The sequence below is a fragment of the Silurus aristotelis genome (genome assembly GCF_946808225.1).
Source record: "Silurus aristotelis genome assembly, chromosome: 19".
NCBI lineage: Eukaryota > Metazoa > Chordata > Actinopteri > Siluriformes > Siluridae > Silurus > Silurus aristotelis.
The window spans coordinates 6,570,199-6,581,258 of record NC_139592.1 but is presented as its reverse complement, the minus strand read 5'-3'; positions in this window follow the sequence as shown (position 1 = coordinate 6,581,258).

The window sequence follows — 11,060 nt, the reverse complement described above, 5'->3', positions numbered from 1 at the left end:
AAGCAACAGGCACATGACCCCCTGGATTAGTCTCACAGTGATCCCATATCCTCATCATCAGCAGATGTCTGCCCTAATCTGCAAATGATGGCTGGTTCTTTTTTGGTTTTTATTGTACAACTTCATTTATATATTGACTATTTTTATAATGTTAGTCTCAAGACTGGCTTGTTACAAAACAGGCTTGATAACACTTTGAACCGCCACATCTTTGGCTCAGACCTCTTTTATATGAAGCGCCAAAAATGGTGCCTTCATTTGGTCTAAAAAAACGTTCACGTATATAAGAGAGATGAGCTGTTCGTCAAAACAATTCTTCTAGGTATCAGCTATCTTAGCTGCTTGGATAGCAGACATACAGGCCAGTTTTATGATTGAGGCTGTTAGAAGCTTTAACACTGTTTAAAAACAGTCACTCTAACTATCAGACTGTCACTATTAAATAAGGGCAATCAAATTACAACAGACATGTGATCACAAACCTGAAGTGCTTTAAAATAATGCAATGTGGAGTTTAAAATCTATGAAAAGGCTCTTTTCCAACAAGAAACATTATTTCGTCTGTCAGAGTGCATGTTAGATGATTGAAATCCTTTTGTTAGGGATTACTACTCTGATAAACCAGGCAAAACATTTTTACATCATTATTTGAAAAAGCGGTCCTGCACGTAATAGATATTGTTCACACATAAATAATAGGCTTTATGTGTGAATAATTAAGGTCTGATCATTTAAGGTCAGTGAAATAGATTTTTAATTAGGGATCCCTGGCCCCAAAATTGTTTGCATTATCACACACCAATCAAACCTTTTTAAAGCTATTCTTTTGCTATCTAAAGTTGTTAAATGTTAAAGGGGCTTTCTGGAATAGACTCCTTTCCATAGGGACATTCTAAAATTGTAAACTTAAAGTCTAACATGATTTAATGTACCAACACTATGATTATGTATCCAAATCTCTCATACACGCAAGTGATTTCATAAACACTATCCACTGCCCAAACGACAAGTCATTCATTATCATGTTAATCAAAAAGTGAACACACATATTTTTCAAAACTCTAAATATCTAGAAACTCTGGAAACTCCAAATTGTTATACTGAATTAGGCGATTTTTAAGAAAATGATAATGCATGGCCTCTTTGTACATACAGTAATTAAAATATTTTATTGCTGAAGTCGAAGACTTTTAATGTGGCATTAATACATACTGTACAATGACCCTTTAATTGGTTGCTGTATCTCATTTAAAGCAGTAGTGGCAGCACATTACAATATGGTTCCTTTACTCTAAGAAGAAACAATTGTGTAGTACAGTAACTCCTAAGTCATTTTCATTACCTTTCTCATTAATAATGGACATTTTCGTAGTAAGTAATAATAATGATTATAATGATTTCAATTAGCACAGTTAATTATGTACTAATTAATAATTACTAAGGCCTATATTTCTTCTGGAGACCTACTAGATAAAAGGGTATTAGTTATCACTTTACAATACATGATGATTGGTGATTATTCAGAAAGAACAATGACACTTCTTCCGAAAATAAATGAGTGGATGAGAGGTACAAACTCGAATGGACGAGACATTGGAGCTTTACTGTCTCATGTAACAGTTGGTTCATATGTTCCTGCTTATTCTCTGCAAAGTTATCTACAGGTTACTGAACCGTATTGTAAAGTGTTATGTATATATGTTATATATATAATATTTTAGCATAGATTTACACAATTTATACATTTCCCCCAACCATATTAGTAATTTACCAGTCAGGGTTTCACCAGTTTTACCCTAGCTAGAGGGTGTCTGATCTTCCACCAATGGCTGGTGTGGGTGCAGGTTTTCAGTCCAACCAAGCAAGAGCTGGTATAAAATTCTGCACCCACACATGTCCTTTGTGGAAAAGATTGGGCACGCCTGCCCCTACCTCCACAAGAATGTAACAAGAAAGAGAAGTCTGTCTCAAACAAAATCTTTTCCATATATACATGCTTATATCTTCACAGGCTTGCTTTAAATGACATCCTTAAGCTGAATCAAGCTGCTTGATTCCACACCTTTTACCACTTTATACCACAGCATGGCTGAATTCTTGAGATCAAAAAGTGTTATTAAATTGCACATAAAATCAGCTATATCAGTATTTCCTTCTGTAAAGTAAATAATAATTATATTATTCAAATAAAATTAAAAAAACCATAAATAATCTATATTAACATACTCTTTTTAATACCTTATCATTCCACTGGGACTTGGCTTCCTAAAATGTAGGGCTAATAAATGAACAGAATTTAAAAACATATTGCTATATATATATATATGATCTTGGATATGATTATTTTTTGAATTTTTAATTTTACCATTAAAGAAATGCATCTCGAGTGTCAGTGCTTTTAATAGTCAGGTACACAATCCCCCATGGAGAACATAGTATGCAGCATTGGTTCTTTTTATTTCAATTTACTTCAAGAGTGCAAAAAGAGATGAAAGAAGAAAGGAAATGCCTGATTATAGCTGCTATAACATAAGCAATAAAATGTAATTATTTGTCTCAAGGATGTTTCATGTAGTGTTGTTCAAATTAAAATGTTAATTATAGACAAATTGCTGTGGTATAAGTGGAATAATAGACTTTAGGCTGTGCTGTTACACAAACATATTCAATTAGAGTCTGTAACAGTATCAAACCACATCATTGTGAATGATTTTATTAGACCAGCATGGCCCATGGTGTGTTACCCCATACTTAGTATAAAAAATTTAATAATCTGAAAGTGGAAACTGATTCCCTTTTATTTGTCTTACTCAAGGGTAGTAGTAAGCCATGGAAAAGATTTTGTTGTTACCTTGATGACTTGTTATCTACTTTTTGCCACATAGCTCCAATGACTGACAGCGTTTCTTAAATAATAGACTACACTTAAAGTAGTTGTAAAATTCTTGAACTTTTTACTGAATTTTTTTCGATTGCCGCTGTTTATAAATACAACATCCATTCATCTTCAGTAAGCACTTTATCCTGGTCAGGGTTGTGGTGGAGCTGGAGCCTGGAGCCTGTCCCACGAAATCATAATCTCAATTCTCTTTCAATACACTGCCTGTCAGATCCTGAATGAGTGTTTTATCAAAGGCAGAAACACTTGGAAGGCAAATTAGCATATTCTCTAGAGAAAAAGCGAAAAGAAAGTGCAAGTGTGAGCGTATGAGTGTACAGTATGTATACTATTAGTAATAAAGATTTTGGATTTTTCTCATTTGATGACACCTAAATCGTTTCGACTGAATCAAACCATTTTAAAACTACACATACAGTATTTCTCCTTTCCTGAACATTTTACTTCTTATACTTACTTTTTGGATATCTTGGTTTCAGACTTCAATGCATGAGGTTTAAAAAATGCCCAGATTGTCTGCTTGTTTCTTCATATGCTGATCTTTAGTATTTTGTTTTGAACTAAAACTCAGCATATAGACTTTTTTTCGGATACGCATGCTAGAAGTCTAAATACTGAAGGAAAATTGCTTGAACTTCCAAACGTCAACCGTCTTATTCATCGGTTCATGCCTGCTTTATTCTGTTCATTCCATCTTGCCTGCTGTTTCCACACAGTGTGAATTCACATCAGATGGAATGTACCTTAAAATTCACCGGACAACTATATCACTTGCAAGACAATCTTTCCACTAATCTACCACCACTGCAACCCACTGCATACATGTAGATCTGACCATTCTGTATAGTATAGTTCATTTAGAGCATGCATTCCTACTTCAGTTTCTCTTGGGGGTTTTGTAGATTCCCTTCACACCCCACATGTATAGAACAAGCCTGCTAGGATCACCAGAGATGACAAACTGCTCTTGTATATACAGTAAGCTATTAATGTTAAAGGATTTGCACCCAGAAATGCTATGTTGCATAAAATGACTCATTTTCCTTTCTTTTTTTTTTTCAGCAGAACACCCTTCATTAGCCTTTCATTCATTATCATGTTAAGTGAATGTTTTTTTTAACATACAAGTGTAAAAATATTTCTTGTACTTGTACTTATGCATATACGCACATACAAAAAAAAAAGTGCAAATGATTCTAAACTTCTTCCTACACATGTACTATATCATTGTTTATCTCTCTGGCACTAAAGTTATTTGGGACCATGTAAATCTACTGCTAGTTCTTCTTATGAAATGGTGTATGCGGTTTGAAAAGCAACATGCAAGTGACACTTGAAGCACAGCAAAATCTGTTCTTCCTATGAGATGGCGTCTACGAAAGATACCACCAAGTGATGTCTTTTTTGTGCAACGGAATTCTTGGTTCCTGCTTAGGTTACCTAAACTGTTTTCCAAACAGTTCAAGTCTGTATGCAATGCAAAGTTCAGCAGATGTAGACGAATGTCTGTAGTCTGTGTAGTGACGAGATGGAAGTCTATACAATTGCACTGTTTCCTTTTTTTTCTTTTTTTCTTTTATTCTGCTTTACAATGCAAGACAATGCACTATGTATATCTATGTGTATATCCTCTTCTGATAGTTTATACAATGTATGACAGAAAAGGCATCCAGTAATAACCACTTGAACACAAAATTCAGATAAAAAAAAAAAAAAAAGCTACAACCCTCGACCCTGCACTGTATGGATTCTCTGCTCTTAGAGTTTAAATGAATAATAAAGATGATGTACAATATGATGCAGATTTCTGCTGTTTTTACTTTTTTTTTAAATTCAAGATACTGGTGTAAATTAAATGAATTTCTATTCTCTTCCCGCCAGGCGGCGCTCTTTACACAATTTACAGCTGCGTGTTTGTAAAATCATGGTGACATTCAACATTTACTTAGTAATAAATAATAGTAGGTTTACTATTTCTAGTAGGATTTCTCACTTGCTTTCTACTCGAAGACAGCAATGCAACAGCGATTTAGTATTTTAATCAATCCTCCTGTGTCATGTGCACACTCTGCTCAAACAGATGAGGTTCCCAAGCTTCATTGTTCATGCTCAAACCACCATCAATGCTATCATGCTCATTATCTCATAGATTTCTAATGAGCCAAGTTGAATCAAGTCATGTCCTATACCAGACCAAAAAAATTGTTGTATAAACTTATTGGAATCTGGATGCTAAATGATGCTCTATTCGACCTTAATGCCAATTTATAATATAATATAAATGTATGACTCTGTTAGAAATTAAAATACTGACTACTTTTTTTACTCAAGTTAAAATAAAGTAGTTTGAGCTCTGACATGTAACTTAAGTAAAAAGTAGCCATTACTACGACCTGTTTTAGTGTAACACCGGTAACTGGACGTCACTTCATATTAATATTCGGGCTGTCAATCGAGTAAAAATACTCAATCACGATTAATAGCATGCTTGTAATGAGTTAACTCAACATTAAACGAAACTTAATCGTACATTTTAATCTGTTCTAAATGTTTCTGTTCAAGCTTTTAATATTGTAATCAACATGGATGCTTTATGCAAATTTATATTTATTATTAGTGAAACCATACCCAATATAGAGCATGAAGACAAAATATTCTTGTAAATGTTTTAAAGTAATTGTGGTGTTTTAAATAATGTAAATCACCAGGACACCAGACGGTACCTTTGCTATGTTTCCACACGGACGATTAATGAGGTGATACCCGAGAAACTCCACCTCTTCTAACGTTTATACGGATTACATGATCAGATATTATTTGTATACTTAAAAGTCGACATTTTGAGCTTTCTATTGATATATTTAATATGTCTGTGAGGCAAGTATTTACTGAGATCCAGGTTGTTTTATTTATGTCTATGCCTGTATATAACTTAAAGTAGACCATTTACAGATTCGAATGATTTATTGCTCTTATCTGTACCATCAAAAAAGTCAAAGTGATTTAAATTTGTTTTGCACGTTAGGAGGAAAAAATGCCAAAAAATGTACTTTGTTACAGAGAAAAAGAAAAAGAAAATCTTTACATTTTAACGTGGCATCAGTCATTTTCCTCAACGACCGGGAATAGAATGCACAGTCAGTCTTCTGAAGGAAGTCATTGGGTTATTGCTCAGAACCTCCTAAATTTGTGCCTCCAGGTCTTCCAGTGTGCCAGTCTGTGTCCTGTACACCTCCTCCTTTGCATAGCCCCACAGGAAAAAAATCACATGAAGTATGATCTGGACTTCTTGGAGGCCATCCATGAGGTCTGGATCAATGTCCTGGAAAATGCTGGTCTAACCACGCATGCACATTAAGAGAAAAATGGGGTGGTGCACCATCCCACATGAAAATAAGGTCGCCAAGTTTTATAGCTATTAAATATTGCCTAGTTCATTTTCATTCACCCTGTAGAAAATCGTAAGAGTCCTAGGGGTCCTTTCGGTTAAATTTCCAGCTGCTGGTAAAATGTCCAGATTGATTTTTCCTTTCTATTACTGGCATGTTATGCCATAAAATGTCTTCAAGATACAATAGAACATCATTGAGCATCCAGATTCCATTAACGATTTCTTTGGATTGATGATAATGATTTAATGATATATACACACACACTACATAATGGAATTGATTCAAACTGTTTTATTGGTTAACAGCTGATGTATTTGAAGTGGAACCCATTAGAATTTCTGTAATGGCTTCTCGTTTTTTGTTTCGGGTTTTTTTTCTGTAGGACAAACTTGCACTTTTCATAACAAGCTCGTGTTCACCTTGTTTGTTGTTCTGTTGACAAGAGTGAAGCAGGGGGATCGTAGTTTTTCTTTTTTTTTTTTTTTTTTTTTTTTTTTTGCAGTGTGTCACCCTGGCACAGTATCTCATTAGCAAATGCTAATTAACTCCCTACTGTGACACTGCTGGAGCAAGCAAGAGTTTGAAGCCAGGTCAGGGGGTACTGCTGGGATCTTTCTCTCTCTCTCTCTCTCTCTCTCTCTCTCTCTCTCTCTCTCTCTCTCTCTATGCATTTCCCAGCTGATGCAGTACAGCAGAATCTAATTTCCTATGCTACTCTGGTACTCCACACCATCACGAACTACTAAACTGGGCCGAAGGCAAAACTTAATAGTGAGATTCAGCCCCTGGTGAGAGGGAAAGGGAAAGGGAGAAAACAATGTATTAATGCTATGGGCTACGTCTTGCACTCTTCACAAGATTGTCTTAATTTCAAGGTAGGTCTTGTTAAAATATCCAAGTGATAACATAGCACATGTTGCCACATCTTGAGTTTAGGGATTATTCTGCATTTCTCATGTTCTTCCATTAGAAAACATATGAAAAACTTACAGGTCCAACCCATTTTGAACAATCTATTTCTAAACTTTAGTAACATTTATTACAAAAAAATTACAATACCAATTTTACATAGGGCTGTTGGGTTTTATTATTTAAACATTTCTTTAGGTTTAGACACCTGATCATAGCATTCGTATGTACTTTTAAAATATCCCATTTCACATTTAGTCCCCAGTGGTTGGAGCTTCACTCTTTTGGGAGGATGTTCCACTAGAGTTTGGAGTGTGGTTGTAGAGATTTGTGCTCATTCAGTTACAAAAGCATTCATAAAGCAGGTACTGATGTAAAGTGATGAGGCCTGGGATGGTCACTGTTCTAAATTATTCTACATTCATCCTAAAGGTGTTCCGTAGGGTTGACATTAGAGCTTTATTGCAGGTCAATCAAGATTTTTCACTCCAACCCATGTAACCCATAACTTTATGGAGTGAAAGATCTTGATGGGCACAAATCTCTACAGCCACATTCCAAACTCTAGTGGACACATCCCAGAAGAGTGAAGCTTATTATAACACCAGTGGAGACCAAGATCTTCCACTCTAACCCATGTAACACATATCTTTATGGAGCTCGCTTTGTGCACAGGGGCATTGTCATGCTGGAACAGATTTGGTTCTTCTAGTTCAAATGAAGGAAAATGTTAATGTTATGCATCCAATGACATCTATACAATTGTGTGCCTCTAAGTTTGTGGTAACAGTAACATTAAGGACTACATGTGGCTGGAAAAGTCGGGTGTCCCAATACTTTGTCTATGCAGTGTATGTAAATAGATTTATTGTATCCATGCTTAGGTAGTATACAGAAGGATTTGTTTAAGATAAGATCAAATTAGTTAAAGGCAATATATTTGAATACATTTAATAAATGAAATATATAAATTATACTGTTAGTTTTTAATATCTTCTACTTATTTTATTTGTTATTGTATTAAGTACCTGATATTTCAGCCTAAATATACTGGAACTGGGACTTTTGGCAAGAATGCAATTTTTTTTTACCTCGATTGTTCAATTTTAACCAGTGATTTCAGTACCTAGCCAAGTACAACATAAATACAGAGTAAGACAGAGCCAACATTTTGTGAAAACATTTCAAAATTCTTTATATTTTATTTATTATTTGTTTGCTTTCCTCTCAGCGAGTCCAAGATGATGAACCAAACTGCTGATCAGATGCCATATTGGACTTGATGGTGTATTCACACCACTTTGCAATGATGATAAAGCTGCTTTTACAGTCGTCAATGTAATTGTTCACCGGTTTTGTCTATGAATGTTCAGTGGAAGCCACACTGGAGACCCCTTCTGCCCTCTTTGCCTTTATTGTGCCAGATTGTATGTGACACTTGAAGTTGTTGATTATTCAGCTCCACCTGGCTTGTGTGTACTCCTCTGATGGTGACGAGAGGGGAATTCTCACCTCAGTGTGCCCTTTATTTGCTGTACATAAATACATTAGTATACATAAAAAAAAGATTTATCTGTCAGACTTAGATATGTTGGAAACAGGCATTCATTTAACTTCAAACTGTAAATCTATTTTAATTGTATATTGCTTTTGATGATGGGCAAACAGATTCAATTCAGTCAATAAAGTCAGGGCATAAATATTATTTATGGGTTTATGTCTAATGTGCAAACCAAAGGCAACTGTGTCAAGTAAAAAATCCTTAAGTAGAATCAGATTAAATTGAGAGCCTGTCCTTATTGTGTAAACTGGAAGTTCATTAAAGTTATAAAATGAAGTTTATTTTGTTCAACTGATGGAGACTTGAGAACAACATTGCAGTTGCAATCCTAAAGATATCACAGCATTTTATCTAAACCATCGTAGCAAAGCTGAAAAAAGTCTAAAGCTATCTCCATAGTTTGTAAGTGTATCTTTAAGATGTCCATTTTAGGCCATCTTCATTAACAACCGTGTGGCTCACCAATAGCCCCCGGAAATGTCTTTTGTCATGAACACAGCAGAGTATAGACTTTCTTTACACTGTAATGTTTGCAGACGTGGACTAATGGCAGTTAAGAGACTACATGAAAAAGTAAATGATTCTGGAGGGACCTCTTTTGCTTCTCTCAGGGGTGCTTAACAAACAAAGATAACCTTGAACGTGTCAAAGACTATGTCTTCCTGATCTATAATGGCACTTTAGCTGCCTAAGCACTTGAAGTGGACTACACAATATCCAAGCCAACCAAGTTAAGTGCTGTGATACATATTGTCTGTAAGGACCACTGTAGGGGTCCTTAATTTTGCATGGCAAACTTTTAACTCTAAATTCTAACTTCGGCTAACTGGGCATTAATAAACACTAGCTTAAACTAATTAAATTTAGTGTGATTAAGTATCTTAAAAGGGAAGGCATCTTGGGTGAAAGGTGGGAAATTTTATGGGCATGTAGTCTAGACAGCACCTCAGGGTCTCTCTGTCCTAATCATCATACATGTAATTTAGACTGTATTGTTAAGACATGCAGGATGTGTTTTGTCACATATTAGATAGTGTAAGAGAGAAAAACCCATATTACATAATGTAGTGTTTTGTAATTGTGATTAAAATAACCATGGAGTTAATTGCCAGTATATGAGAATTTCCAGTAATGTAAAATGTAGTTGTGTTGTTAAAATCTTCTAATGTAATCATGTTTGTTTGTTGAGTTGCATATATGCTGTATTATTTAATCCATTTACACAGCTCAGAATATCAGGTCATGCAACTCCTTAAAAAGGTATTTGGTTTCATTAAAAGTAACTTTAAAAACTTCACAGAACTTGAACTGTGATTCTAATAAACTGTTTATTTATAATAAATATGTTTATATAAAAAATATTCAAGAGGCAGTACAATCTGGTAAAACAGCTAATAAAGTAATAAATTTTTATTTTATAAATTATTAAAAAAAACCAACGACCCCCTTTGTAAGAACACAATGTTTCACTAAAGGACTCAAGCATTTTTATTTACATACTGAAAAATATTTTTAAAAAATGTGCAAAACTTTCTTTCTATCTTTTTCTCTTTCATGAGTCCTTATGACCTCCATGTTCTGTTTTTTTTATTTATTAGGAATATGAGGTTGCACACATACTTGTCTTATCCCTTTAATGGTAAAGACCAAAGCATTATAATAGACATATATTGTTGTCAAGCTGCACATATTTTTCATAAAAAAAAAAACTGAGGGGGAAACAGTTTATATAATAGTCTTAGAGTTGCACAGTTTAGCTAATCGTCAAGTTTCAAATCCAGTTGTTAAATGCCACTTTAACAATAAGCTGTCAGAAAGAAGTGCAAGAATGAATCCTTCCCTGAGAGAAACTCAAATATGCGATATCTTAACTTTCCCAAGTATTATTAGAACTAGGTTTGGAATTGTGTGTTGTGTCAGTTAAGACAAAAAAATAGCATCAGCATGTTTAGAGGCAAAAAAACAGCCTGCAAATAAAGAAAAAGCTCCTGTAAAATATGAAACACTGATGCTTTGCAGTGAGCCAGTTTTGTAGCTGGGGATATACGAGCTCTCGTGAAGATAGATGGCATCATGAATTCTGCTAAGTACAAGGATATTTCCACCCAAACCCTAGCTGCCTGTGCCAGGGAGTACAGACTTGGCCAGAGGTAGCACTTTCAACAAAATGGTGAGCCTGACATACTTCCAAATAGAGAGATTAATATTTATATCTAGAATTGTTCAATATTCTTCTATATTGAGCTCTTGTTATTGTTTATGTTCATTATCATAGGCTCCATGGTTTCCTCCCACGTCC